Raw genomic sequence first — 15,303 nt, forward strand, 5'->3', positions numbered from 1 at the left:
TAAACTTGTTTGTGTTCTATGTTGTTGTGCTTGCTTGTATGTCATTTTTTTACGATGCTGTTCATTCATCCATTGTTGATAATTAGACCAGTCCAATAATTTCCACATATGTCTAGCTAGCTATTTACGACAGTGCAAGTATTCCACAGCGACTATAGGGGTCGCTGTTTGACAAAAACACAATTTCTGCATAGTATGCCTTTAAAGGTAAAAAATTTAAAGGAGTAGTATACTGCAAAAAATATAAAGTATAAAACTACTAAACTAGTTTACTGAGAGTATACTTCAAAGTGTACTACTTTCATAAACAACAAAATAATAATTATCCCTTACATATATATTTCTATATGTATATGTGTAAATGTACATGTATATGCACGATTATATTATATTCTGACACACTTCTTACACTTGGAACAATTGCTACTTTCTTTTGAATCCTGGTTAGATGTTCTTCCTGCAGGAGCCAATGGATGGAGTGCTAGTTGATAACCAGCAAATGGGGTACAGGTGTACCATCAGCACCTGTCAGAGCAGCAGCATAAAGGACACACAGAAATAGCACAGACAGCAAGAACAACACAGTTCCCCACAGATCACCACGTAACAATACAATACGGTAATTACGACATGGTGTGAACACATAGCAACTCATAATGTAATAACTGAACACAATGTAATAAGTATTACATTATGGTGGTAATAAAATGTTCATACTGGAATAATTTTCTCAAAACGTAATAAAATCTTGAGCTCATAATGTAATAAAAAAAAAAAAAAAATGTATTACATTATAAACTCACCAAAACATCATATTTTCATTATTGTAATAGCTTTTAAAACTAACACACACACACACACACACACACACACACACACACACACACACACACACACACACAGCTTCTTCAAGGTTGGATTTGGCCAGACTCTTAAACAGGAGAGTCTTCTCAAAACATCAAGATAATACGTTCTTTCTCTCAAGGATAGGACACTTTAATCTAACACAGACTTTAACTAAGAAATGGTCACTCAGGTGCAATGACCAATGTGACCACAGTTGTCAGGGTACCCCAGAAAAACAGATGTATGTATTGACACATGTTGAAACCATTTCTCAAACACAAAACGAGTCCAGATTTCATTTCTGGAAGCCGGGCTAAATGAGCAAGCACTGCTACTGCATTCCTGCCATTGTGCCAGACCCTCAGGCCCCGTCCACACTACTGCGTTTTCGTTTAAAAACGGAGACCTTTTGCTACGTTTGCACCTCCCGTCCAGACTAAAACGGCAAAAACGGAGACCCAAAACGGAGAAGTTTAGAAACGCTGCCGATCCGTTTTTCGTTTTGAATCTCCGGAGGGCGTTTTAGTGTAGACTAAGACGGGTCAAAACGGAGGACTTTAGAAACGATGACGTAGTAGAGGCTCCCGCTCGGCTCTATGATCGGGTGTCATCCGTCATGGCGTATATCTTTGCTAGCCGCTGTTGTACAAGTAAATTCTGCATTTTACAACGCTATAACTGCCTACATGCGCCGGAGTCAAGCTATTATTCGAGCGATCTGTGACAATTCCCGTGTGCAGCGACGGCGTTGACCGTACATGGAGCGTCGGTTTGGGGTTAACCCAGAGCATGGTGGGATAATTTTATCAATGAAGTTGTTTACACCGGCACGCGCATGCCCAGTGTTGGTGAATGGTCACGTGATCCGCGTTTTCAGTCGTTTTAATGTGGACGGAGATCAATTCTAATCATAGACATCATATACCCACATAGCAAATGTTTTCTGGCCCAGCTCCGGGCCACACAATCACTTTTCCCTCGGCCCAAGTACCGCAAAGAATGACGGTACTGAAGTGGCCCAGAACTGGATTAAAGACAAGGGTCACACATGGGCCATAACCGGCCCGAATCTCAGCCAGTTAATCACCCTTAACTGGCCCTGAAGTGGCCCAGAACTGGATTAAAGACAAGGGTCACACATGGGCCATAACTGGCCCGAATCTCAGCCAGTTAACCCTTAACTGGCCCTGAAGTGGCCCAGAACTGGATTAAGGACAAGAGTCACACATGGGCCATAACTGGCCCTGAATAGGACCAAAACAGGTTTTATTTTTGGTACCAAGTCTCAGCCATAAGTTAACCTTATCAACACCAGAAACCCCAAAACTGAGCCATAACCCAGCCTAATCTTACCAAACCATATGAACAAATAAGTCACAGGAAAATTAAATTCTGAATATTGCTTTATTTAACAATAATGTACACGCCAAAAATACATTTTTAAATTACATCTAGAATTGTGTAACTGTGTGAAGGCTATTTTAGTACATTCAAAGCATAACATCTTATTAGCACCTCAAAAAAGTGCATTTAATTTCAAAATGTTCTTGTCTGTCTTTAACAGTTACTTATTGTAGTAATGCACAAGCCAAAACATTTAATAATAATGAAAATTCACATCTAGAATTGTGTAACTGTGTGAAGGCTATTTTTTTTTTTGTACATTCAAGGCGCAACATCCTATTACCTCAAAGTGCATTTAATTTCAAAATGTTCTGGTCTGTCTTAAAGGAACACTCCACCGTTTTTTCATATTAAACTATGTTATTCCCTTAACTAAGACGAGTTGATACATGCCTCTCTCGTCTCAGTGTGGCACTCAATCGCTCTGGCGCGCGGCAACACTTTGATAGCACTTAGCTTAGCCCAGTTCATTCATTAGGATCCAAACAGAGATGAAGTTAGAAGCGACCAAACACCTCCACGTTTTCCCTATTTAAATACAGTTACACGACCAAGTATGGTGAAACAAAATAAAACATGGCGCTTTTCTAAGCGGGTAAAATGGATAATAATGTATGGCGGAATAGCACTTGGACTCGGCGCAGTAATATAACTATATCATCGGGAGAGGATTATGAGTGATGATATTACTGCACCGAGTTGAAGTGCTATCAAGTGCTATTCTGCCATACATTATAGTTATCCATTATATGTTATAAGGCAATAACATAGTTTAATGGTCTGTTTAATATATTAATGGTCTGTTTAATAAAAAAATAAAAAAAAGTTTAATATGAAAAAACGGTGGAGTGTTCCTTTAAACAGTAGCTTACTTATTGTAGTAATATTGTAGTAATACAGCTAGAGTTGTGTGAACACTATTTTAGTTGCCTGAACAGCCAAGTATACAACATTTTCCAATTCTAACTAAATTAATCTATGAATGAATCTAGCACTGAAATGTAACCATATTATAATGTAATTTTACTCTCAACAAACATAGAGCAAATTAAAACAATTACTTAAAACAAATTTACACATCAGAATTTGTGTATGTGTGAGGGAGAAAAAAATAGTTCTCAGGAAGTGAAGTACAGCTCTGCAGCCCCTCTTTTCTCCTCAAGCGCTCTCTCCTTCCTCCATCTCTATCAGGAGCAAGCTGAAGCCATCTTGTATAGTTGCTTCTATCTCCTGATCGGGTGCATGTTGTGTCAGACGATTTTTTTCTCACAGCAGCTAAAAGACAAAATATTAAATTAATACAAAATTAATAAATACATATACAAACATTAATCCACCTGTAAATAAATGTAGGTAACAAAATAAAATAAGGTTGCTTTGGTTACATTTTATACAGGAAATGGTTGCTTATAATGTGGCACTATTGAATGACTGTCAAAATACTGTTGTCAAACTCACAACAGTATGACAACAGTATTTTGACAAACAAAACCTTTTTAGCAAACAAAAACCTTAAAAATGTTTAGATATGAAAACTGTGGTGTAAACACATGCTTATCTATGAATTAACTTTTAATTTATTAACTGTTAAAATAAAACGGCAATTATCCACTAAAGGAATAGTTCAACCAAAAATTTAAATTCTGTCAACATTTCCTCACCTCCACTTGTACGATGCCTGTATGAGTTTCTTCCTTCTGTTGAACACAGCAGAAATTAAAAAAATAAATGTTTAATCAGTAGAGAACCACTTTCCAATTTAATGTTACATTCCAGTTACCTGTCTGGTCACCAACATTCCTCAAAATGTGTTCTTTGTGTTCATCAAAAGAAACCAACTTATCCAATCTTAAGAGAAAATGATGAGTACATTTTCAGTTTTGTTTGAACTTCCTTTAAAAAACAAGAACAGACATACACACACACACACATAAAATAGCAGACATATCCTGATTATCAAATCACAGATTAGATTTAGATATAATTAAATCTGATTATACAACCATTGAATCACTTTGAGCTTTAAAAGTCAATTACTGTTGTTTGTTGCGGATTTCGCTGTGATTTTTCCTATCATTTTAACAGCATTACATTACATCCCGCAGGCCGGTCTATCGCACCGGTCGCGTCAGTCTGTACTCGCATTCTCAAGGGGCAGTGGATCCGCTACCATATAAGCAAAAGTTCACTTCAATAAAGAACAAAGTGACATCCGAGTTTGAATTCTGGTATTTAAAAAAGCACAAAGAAAGAGAGCGACGAACTTTACTTACCTGAACAGCAGTTGTCTGACAGTGACAGACTTCTTCACCCTTCAGCGGGAGAAATTTCAAACGACGCATACATCACGTGAACCTCATTCACCAACCAGAAAAGCTGCTGTTACCGTGGAGATCGCGCCAAAATAAACATTTTTTAAATTATATTTTTTTTCAAACGTTTTTTAATAAACTGCTATATATATATATATATATATATATATATATATATATATATATATATATATATATATATATATATATATATATATATATATATATATAGTACGTTTTTAACATGATTTTGTGGTGCTTAAACTAAAAAGTATGGAAAATGTTGACTATTTTGTATGTGAATTATTTTTTCTTTAAACTATAAATTTATTTAAAAAAAAAAAATCAATTATCATTTTAGGAAAATGTATATTTTGTTCAGGTCAAATGGATTTGGGAATTGTTTAATGATTATTGAATTTTGTGAACATTGCTGAAAACTAATAGGCCTAGCAGCCCTAAATACTTATAACTGTCCAGTACACAAAGGCCCATAATCGCTAGCTACACTGATCTGGGCCATAATCGCTAAACTGATCTGGGCCACACACCTCCCATCCACAATCGGCCCAAATGTTGTCTGCCGTCATGCATGCAGTGCCATCATTGCCACGCATGGCCCAGAGTTGGCTGACATGATGCATGCCAGTGCCGGCAACACGCCAGCAGTGCCATTTTGAGGCCACATTTGGGCCAAGTCTGTTTGCTATGTGGGATAGATAGACGCCCTATCGACCGCTACTGCCTATTGGCACGGACGAGAATTGGAGCCGCCATCTTAAACCGGTCATCCGCTCTGCTCAGTGTAATCTGAATGGCAGGTGAAATGAGCTGTCAGCGCATTAAATTAATCATATCTCACTGAATACTGAACTGATTTTCACGCGTTTTTTTTTTTTTTTTTTTTTTTTGCTGCAAAGGTCATTCATGTAGCTATGATACAGGACACATGGTTCGGCGTATTTTAATATCCATAGTAGGCTTAACAGTAATATAATATTCTGATATAAGATATAAAGTGACCAGACACATTATGTGTGATGAAGGATATAATGTATTTTATAAATCACACACTGTAAATATAATAAAGAAGCAGAAACAGATAGTTGCAGTAAAGTAAGATATTTTAATAAGTTGAAGAAAAAATTTATGATTTGTGACACGCACATACACACGAACACTAGACACACAAACAAACACGAACAGACACACACACACTCTCTCGCTCACACACACAAACACTTTCACACACAGAACGCAGCCACCGAATCCACCGAACGCAGCCACCTGTAATAAAAATTGAGAAGAAGCGTTTCAACGTGTTTGCATCAGTAATTTCTAAAAATTTAATTCGGACAACATTAAGCCTATACCTTTTTTATTGTATGTGGATGTGGGAGGGGAAAATGTCGAGACTAAAGCCCTATTCGGATTAACTTTACAAGGGTAGATGGGAGTAATGCCGCGTTCCAGGCAACCTGTAACCCGTGTTTTTCCAACCTTATACCCGTGAAAGTGCACTGGAACGGCAGTCAAACCCGTGACTTCCCACCCGTGAACTCGTACTAGATCGATGTACTCCCAGTTACGAGTTCTGACGTCACATAGCCCGCGGAACCATACAAAACAACAATGGCAGCCCCCCCACACACGGTGAGAATGCACTTTAGGCCAATATAACGTTTCAGTCAAATTAATTATTATATTATAATGATAAAAATACACACACGATTATGTATTACAATTTTAAGTGTCTCTGAAACAATAAGTAGCCTATATATTGCGCACAGGTAGTTTGGCGTGACTGGATGGAACGCTACAAAGTCGTGAGTCGTGGTTTGAAGTCGTGATTTACCTGCTCAAAAACCTGCCTGGAACGCAGCATAAGTATAATGTAATTTTACCACAGGACTTCTGTAATATCAATAGCCAAATCGCATGTGATAAGATATAGGTTATTAATAACACTAAACGTTGGAGGGGTAACTCAATTTGCGCATCGCTGTCATGCGTGTATTAATTAGTGTGAATGCTTCAAGCATTCACACTATTGAAATCCAAATCTTTATTATTATTCCGTATTCTTCCGTGGTCGCTTTCTTCTCCTCTCTACTTTGTGCTACAAAAACCATTCAAGTATCAAAATGTTCAGCTTTTCAAGGACATGTGTGCTATTACTTTTCGTTTTTATAACTTTTATACTTTTTAAATTATTAATCTTTTTGTGCATTTTTTTTAACATGTAAGTCAATGGAGAATTCTTCAAATCCTGCTTTATCCTGCTTTATGCTCCTTCTGCTTTCAAAGCCTACAACTTCTGCATACTTTCAGCTATTTCTGTCATTTCAACTTTAAAATGTTGAGAAATCTTTCAGCTATTAAAGTTGTATTCAACTTTTTGAAATCTTTTATACTTTTTTCACAATCTCTACTTTAGTCTCATGAAGTTTTTCAAGCCGTTTCTAAAATTTTAATGGAAGCGGATGGGAGAGACTCTTTTGAGCTAGAGCACGTGATGTCATCTGCTAGAGTGAGCCAGCTTGAAAACTAATCGTAAAAAATAATTTTTAAATCGCTGGCCTGGCCACAATTTTAACTCTTCGGGCATGTAATTATACTTTAAACGTAGGTATTTTTGTTGTGGTTCCTCACGTGTGTTTAGTAAATCCCTCGGACTTACAGTTTTTCCTCTGTTTCCTTCCAAAGGACAAGAGTGACAGACAATCCTCCATTGGCAGCAATTATAAATTCAGGTCAAACTTGGCTCCGTAATGCTCTGATCACTAGTTTTTCAACTTGCCAAAGTGGTCTCTTTTTTCAACTCTATCCACACAAAAAATACATCACATCGTTCACAAAGGCCTTGTCTCGCTCACGGTCAGCTCATTTCGCCGATACAACCTATAGTTTTGTCTCTAGGGTGGTTTGTTCGAGGCCAAGTATCAGCGATTTTGCCCTCTGTCTAAATAGGAAAGCTGATTGCACAGGTGATGTTGATTAGCACAGATCAAAGGGGCACAGATCAAAGGGAGACACACATAATTGGTCCTGTGTTCTGATTGGTGCACAGTCACTGAGCTCTTTTCTGAAGGAACTTTACAGGTTTTTGTTGCATTTATGCTTCTGCTTCTCCTGTTCTCCCTCCCTCTTCCCTCCTCTTCTCCTCCTTCCATCCTCTACTCCTCCTGTCCTCCTCTTCTCCCCTCCTTTCCTAATCTCTTCTTCTCCTTTCTACTCCTCCTTTTATCCTCTTCTATCTATCTGCCTGTCTAACTATTTGACTTTATGTGTCCAAATTATCTATCTATCTATCTATCTATCTATCTATCTATCTATCTATCTATCTATCTATCTATCTATCTATCTATCTATCTATCTATCTAACTAATCTATCTTTCTTTCTTTCTTTCTTTCTTTCTTTCTTTCTTTCTTTCTTTCTTTCTTTCTTTCTTTCTTTCTTTCTTTCTTTCTTTCTTTCTTTCTACCTAATCCTTATTTCTTTCTTTCTACCTAATCTTTCTTTCTTTCTAACTAATCCATCTTTCTTACTAATCCTTCTTTCTTTTTCTTTCTTTCTTTCTTTCTTTCTTTCTTTCTTTCTTTCTTTCTTTCTTTCTTTCTTTCTTTTTTTCTTTCTTTCTTTCTACCTAATCTTTCTTTCTTTCTTTCTTTCTTTCTTTCTTTCTTTCTTTCTTTCTTTCTTTCTTTCTTTCTTTCTTTCTTTCTTTCTTTCTTTCTTTCTTTCTACCTAATCCATCTTTCTTTCTTTGTAACTAATCCATCTTTCTTTCTAACTAATCCATCTTTCTTTGTTTCTAACTAATCCTTCTTTCTTTCTTTCTTTTTCTTTCTTTCTTTCTTTCTTTCTTTCTTTCTTTCTTTCTTTCTTTCTTTTTTTTTTTTCTTCCTTCCTAATCTTTCTTTCTTTCTTTCTTTCTACCTAATCTTTCTTTCTTTGTAACTAATCCATCTTTCTTTCTTTCTAACTAATCCATCTTTCTTTCTTTCTAACTAATCCTTCTTTCTTTTTCTTTCTTTCTTTCTTTCTTTCTTTCTTTCTTTCTTTCTTTCTTTCTTTCTTTCTTTCTTTCTTTCTTTCTTTGCATTTCAGTTAAGCATTTTAAGCATTCACACGCATGTTCCGCAGGAAATGCTCTGTTTCTAGTTGCTTCCTGATATCTTGTGCGCAAACACAAATAACCTATACAACAGGGCAGTTGAATGCTTATCTGATAACCTAAAAGCGCTTGTAATTATTACTTTAACAGTTACCCCACCTCTCCATGCCGGGTGAACACCGGCTGATGCAGTAAACAGCATTTCACAACGATTTCAGTACAGTAATAGCAAATATCCTTGCTCCTTCTCGATTATCTGGTAATATTCTATTCACAAAACACAACCAATAGTACGGTAATGTTAAGACTTACTTGTGAAAAGCCCTATTTTCGATGGTCCGGCGATTAGAACAGGAAAATGCTCCACAATGCTCTGGCATCTTATCTGCTGCCACGCAACGAAACTAGGAATACGACAGGTTCAAGATGGCGGCCGGATTTCTCGGGTTTCAGCGGCCAATAGGGCATCTAGTCTCTATATGATATCTATGATTCTAATATGCAGCTAAAACGCTGGTGTGGACGGAGATCGTATTCGTTTTAATTATCCGTTTCTAAACTAAAACGCAGTAGTGTGGATGGGGCCTCAGTCACCCCTCAGTCACAGACATTTCATACAGACATTTAAAGAACACATGAAAGAACATTTTCGATAATCACACTGGTATCTTCTATAACAAAGTAGAATCTCATAAGCCTAGTGTAGTCATTCACTTTTGACATTTATAAGAAAAATCTTGTTTAATACCATGATTATAATGATCATTCCTCCATGCTGGTGAAATGATCTGCCCACCCTCATCCGGAATGCAGAATCCCTGACAGCATTCAAAAGACAACTGAAAACTCATCTCTTCCGTGAGCACTTAGCATAAAAAAAAAAAAAAAAAAAAAAAAAAAAAAAAAAAAACCTTTCTTCTCCTTTAAATCCTCCCTTGTCTGATTTTTGCTACTCTGAGCAATGCCTGAACTTTGTATTTTTGAGCACTTCTTGCGTTGTTTTTGCCTCTTCACGACGATTCGCTTGCTTTAGTCCTCAGTTGTAAGTCGCTTGGATAAAAGCGTCTGCTAAATGAAATGTAAATGTAAATGTATAATCACTCATTAGCAGTGGCGGCTCCAGACAATTTTGATTGGGGGGGCAATGGGGGGTCCTGGTCATTTCAAGGGGGGTCTCATGAAAACCAACAAAAAATACAGTGGACACGGCTAATAACTGCATATTGCAGCTACTTAACAACAAAAACAACACAGCATATCAACTACTTTGTTTTTAATTAATTAATTAATTAATTGCAGTTTGCAAACAATATGCTCGAACTTTAATTGCCATAGCCACACACACCCATGACAGAAAACATATTTACAAAATAGTATCCTCCTCATCCTCCAATTCCTTGGTGTCCTCTGTTTCCAGTCTTTAATAAGAAATCCTATGAAAAATTATTTACAAAATCTTCTGCAGGACAGTTCAATTCTTTACAATAATATAATATATTATGAAAGAAAATTAAGCTGTTACACTGAGATGGTTTAGGAAAACCATAAAGTGTTTTTGTACAGTCAATTAATTGTACAGGCAGCATTAAACCATCAAAGTTAAATGATTGTTTATAGCTTATGCATTTCCTAGCCTATATTTTCTTTAGCAGGGGGTTTCAAACTTTTTAATGGCAATGAGCCCTAAACAATACCCTTTTGAGATTCTTTATTTAGGCTTATAATATAATAAAATATAGGCCTAATATAATATAAAAAAATGAATTGAAGTATTTGAAGTGATATAATATATCAGTTTAAATGCTTCAATTTGTTTTCATATTATATTATTATAATATGAAAACAAACTGAAGCATTTACTGTAAATAGCTAGATCTAATAGCTAAATATTTTCAAGAAAAGTGAATATGTGAACTCTTTTATAGTAGCCTAATCTAACCATGCCTGAAACTATTTAAATCTATGTAAACTAATGATGTATTTTGAGTTTGCACGCGGGTGGGTGTGTAATTGTTACCGTTCTGTGTCCATCATCCGTTATTTCCACCACTTTAATCAAACCACTCTTCTTTAAAACATGATATTGTGATTTTATTTCACATGTCTTTGCGTTTCTCGTCGCCTCTCGTATTGAGATATTTGGGCCGCACACACGACTCACTGCCAATCACACGCGCTCACATCATTCTCTTTCTTTGAAACCTGTTAACTGCACTCACCAGTTTGAGCACTGCAATTATTTCTCACATACAATCAAATGGATTTCCCCACACATTTCGCGTCAGTCCTCTGCGTGGCATATTATTCTTTTCTGCGCGGCCGCATCAGAAGTGCACAACCGCGCAGCTTAGAGGGAACGTGATTCTTATGTTTATATATTTTGTATGTCGAATAAATTATTAATTATTATTGTTCTGCGTAGTTTGAAGATAAACATTTTTAAATATTTATCCCGGATATATATATTTTTTTATCAGGAAGGGGTTGGGGGGTCAAATGGGGGGTCAAAGCATTTTTTGGGAGGGTCCAAAGAACCCCCCTGGCGCCGCCGCTGCTCATTAGATATACATTAAAGCAGCAGTGGATTCCAGAATTTTTCCTTCAAAGATGTAACATGAAAAAAAATATCCTTCATGGCAAAATTACATTATTGATCTCAAGAACCTTTGGACATAAATGTCTTTACATGTCTTACACAGCCATTCATCTTTGTTAATTTGGTTTTATCACCGGCTTAACTGATACAAAACAACATATTTATTCTCTAAGCCGGGCCAAATAAGCAAGCACTGTTGCAGATCTAAGCCGTTCGTTTCTTCCCGAGTCTTCGGGAGCGAGCAAAGCTACTGTAAAAAAGGGTTCGGTCATTCGTTTATCACGTGACAGCTCGAGTCGCTCACACATCACGCAGAATCAGATCTGCTTCAGCAGAGCCTCTGACTGCACCGGTAGATACTGCGCAATTAACACACACATACATTTTTTGGGGAATCCTGGTGAGTCATAAACAGCATTCCTTGCTTTCACTTCATTTTAATTTTACAGAATAGAAAATCTCCAAATGCCAATCTCCAAAAAGTGTACTTTTTTGTTGCATATAGTCATATCGTGTCTCTCTACGTTACATTTATGCTTTGTTAAAATGGGCTTTGTTACAGATTTTGCTCAAAACAACGTCGAACCTCAGACAAAATGGGGGCAGCAAATGTAAGTCATATATTTTTTATTTAAAAGTTTGATACAGCTAACATATTTATGCAGCTTATGAACTTATGAACACATTATCACTCTAAACAATGCTGGGTTGTTTTAACCCAAATTTGGGTCAAATATGGACAAACCCAAATGTTGGGTTAAAAATGTCATTTAAAATTTTAACCCAACTTCAACTTTCACTTTCAACTGTACATTTTTTAATTACATTTTTAACCCAACATTTGGGTTTGTCCATATTTGACCCAAATGTGGGTTAAAACAACCCAGCATTTTTTAGAGTATAATGCAGTTGTTGTTTTGATAGCCTATTAATTCTGCTTCTTTCAAATTGGTACTTAAAATATATATTTGTTCATTTAGCAGATGCACTGTGTAATCTGTGCAGATGCATCTGTGTAAAAAAAAAAGTCAGATAACCACACACACACAAACAATAAATAGATTTTGTAGTGTCCTGTTCAACTGGTACATTAAAAAATAGTAGTAATGTCACAGGTTCAGTAATGGATTATGGCCATGCATTTTTCGGGAGTTAATTCGGTTGTAGAATGCAGTTGTCACTCCTGTAATATGAACAGAACGGGATTAATCACTAAAAGGTGAACTGACAACCGAATTTAACTGCAGTGTGTAAGTGGCCTATGACTTTCTTTTTCATCTTGCATCAGATGAGGGATTTTTCTGGAATAAGATAAAGTTAGGATGCCATGTTTAATTCTACTTGTTGATTAAGGTTAAAACACAACATCGTTCAGATTTGCTTTCAGTTAACATGAAGGGCTAAAGCATTAACCAATTCTTGATAGTTAATAGTTTGTTGGTTTTGTCAACAAGCGCTAGTCAAATTTGTTTAGCAAATTTGCTTTCTAGGACTGGGTAATATGATAATGATACAGGCTATATCGTGGCGATGATATAAAGTGAGAATCGATTTAACGTTTACCATAACCTTTATATATCGCGGTATGCAAATATATCTGTGAAGATTTTAGTTTAGCAGGAATTATTGACACGTTAGAGCAAAAAAGGAACATGGATGAATGAGTAATAAAGAGCGGGACGTGCTTGCTGTTAAAAGGAGTTATTGAAAGTGTGAAAAAGGAACTCATTCAGTATTCACACACTGACAGGCTGCTAATTAGCTCTTGAAGAGTGTCATTAATGGGAATCATACAACAGACTCTAGAAGACTCTAAAACAATAAAGTTGGCTCAGCAAAAAATAAATATATAAATAATTCATGCAACAGTTTGCCAGCTACATTGAGTTAAAGGAATTTCATTGTAGCATAAAAATATGAATGTCCCCTTGAGAAATTTCACTCGGCGGCCATCTTTGAAACTGATCTCCAACAGCAAATTCTCCAAAACTTACGATTAAATTTCATTTTTGAAATCACCAATGAAATCTGACAAAAACTGTCTCATTAAAAAGCATCATTAGCCAACTATGGTCGCAAGTTCTGTTGTTATCAGCATAGTTCAACAAGTCTGTGTTTCCTGAAACCATCTCGACCTGTGGTTAGAAGCAGAGTTTCTAGATTGCATAACATGTTGACTTAATAAATCCTTATCTTGAGCAAAATAAGCAAGCTGACATTCAGTACAACCTGTGTCTTTTATTTAGAATAAATACAAATGTAATTTATGTCTATGAGTTTGTCAAGAGATTTAAAGCACCGTTTTTGAAGACTGCGCATGTGTGAACATGCTTTAGGCTACTATGTAAGAATGAGCCTATGATTGAATCTGGAAATGAAGCAAAATAACTGAGAAAAATTTGAAATATTCATAAAGATGCCATGTCTGTAATTTATATCAAAACATTTACCATTAATTCGATCTCAAACAGTTTCATTAAAAGAAGTTATTACTCCACCATCTGTGTGACATCATTAACCAGCGTGGTTGAACGACCACTTTGCGACAGTATGGTTTCGGGAAACAGTCGTGACTAGTTGATTTCTTTAACGATGCATCGTACTGTGGTAGTGAAGCATCGAGTTACATCGTTGTACGGGAAACACACCCCAGAGCTTCTAATTTTGCCAATTGGCGATTGGCTCATATTTAAAAGGAGGGACTTATTCTGCCATTTTGAGCGTTGCACATTTCCCCATTCAAAACAATATGAGAGCTTTGCATCTTGTGTAATTCTATAGTCTATGGTTGTAGCCCTCGAATCAATTAATCTTATCTATTTCTGTTAAAATTCACAGCTATCATAACAAGTAAGATATTATCGCAGTCATTGCTTATTGAGTCAATGTGAAAGTGACATGTGAAGGCCAAGTATGGTAACCCATACTCAGAATGTGTCCATTTAACGACCCAATCAGTTAGTCACAAGCTAGGAGTAGATAACACACACACACACACCAAGGTTATTATAGTTTTGCATTTTTAAATTAGGTTTTATTTTAATACCATTTTTAAATTTCCAATAAAGTTCAGTTTAGTTTTATTTTTTATTTTGTGAACACATTTCTATGGCTATTTAGTTTTTAGTAATTCTAGTTTAGCAGGGTTAACATGACACTTCCAGTTTAAGACTTTTAATTTCAGCAAAGTTTAATGTTTGCAGTTAATAATAAAAATAAAATAATTGTTCGAAATTGAACAAAGAACCAAACAAATGCAACTTAAAAGTAAAAATTATTCATTTATACTCATTCATAATAAACATGAAATCTTGTTGAACATGTGGTGTATAAGAAAAAGAAAAAATATGTGTATGATTATGATTATGTTCTTATGATTATGATGTGATTCTTATGTTATTTCTATGAATAATCCTTTCAAACATTATTCTTGTATTAATCCATTTATGCTTTTTGTTTATTGCATCTTTTAATATCATATACTCATAGTTATACTCATATTCATGTGTTCTATTCAGACTACATTTAGTTTACTTCTACTCTGACAAATGTACGTCTATTTGTGGGCAAGATATGCAAGGCTATTTATTTTTTCCGTTTTCTGCTCAGTGTGGTATCTTGTCTAAAATGTGTGGTATCTTGTTTAGTTTCACATGAGATGGTTATCTTACTTGGAATTAATGTTCAGCTGTTTTTGCATAAGGTCTATGATGATATAATATGTATTTGGCCATTTAAAGCGGTTTTGCTTTGAAAAACGAAAAAGACGTGGGCAGTAGAATAGGCAAAAACACCACCTAGAATTAGATAAAGAACAGACAAACTTGTCTGCTTATATACTTATCTTCAACTTTATCATACACTTACACTTTGTTTGCCGTAATCAGATGTATTATTCACAAGTCTCTCCTATTGCGTAAGCTTACACTATGGAAAAACTCCTTTTCTTGAGAATATGAAGCAACATTTTTAAAACGCAGTGCAGCTGCACCGCAGACATAGGAACGAGCGACTTAGTGCGGTCATT

General features: G+C 35.8%; 1 long non-coding RNA gene across 1 annotated transcript; it reads right to left on the reverse strand.

Moving 5' to 3' along the window:
• Positions 1 to 5,670: 5,670 nt before the first annotated feature.
• LOC130073106 (uncharacterized) lies at positions 5,671 to 9,148 on the reverse strand. Its single transcript, XR_008804213.1, has 2 exons — positions 8,993 to 9,148; positions 5,671 to 5,849 (listed from the first exon to the last, which is right to left on the reverse strand). It is a non-coding gene; the product is annotated as an uncharacterized LOC130073106 (long non-coding RNA).
• Positions 9,149 to 15,303: the final 6,155 nt, after the last annotated feature.

Source organism: Rhinichthys klamathensis, unplaced genomic scaffold (genome assembly GCF_029890125.1).
Source record: "Rhinichthys klamathensis goyatoka isolate OS25496 unplaced genomic scaffold, OSU_Roscu_1.1 h1tg000523l_1, whole genome shotgun sequence".
NCBI lineage: Eukaryota > Metazoa > Chordata > Actinopteri > Cypriniformes > Leuciscidae > Rhinichthys > Rhinichthys klamathensis.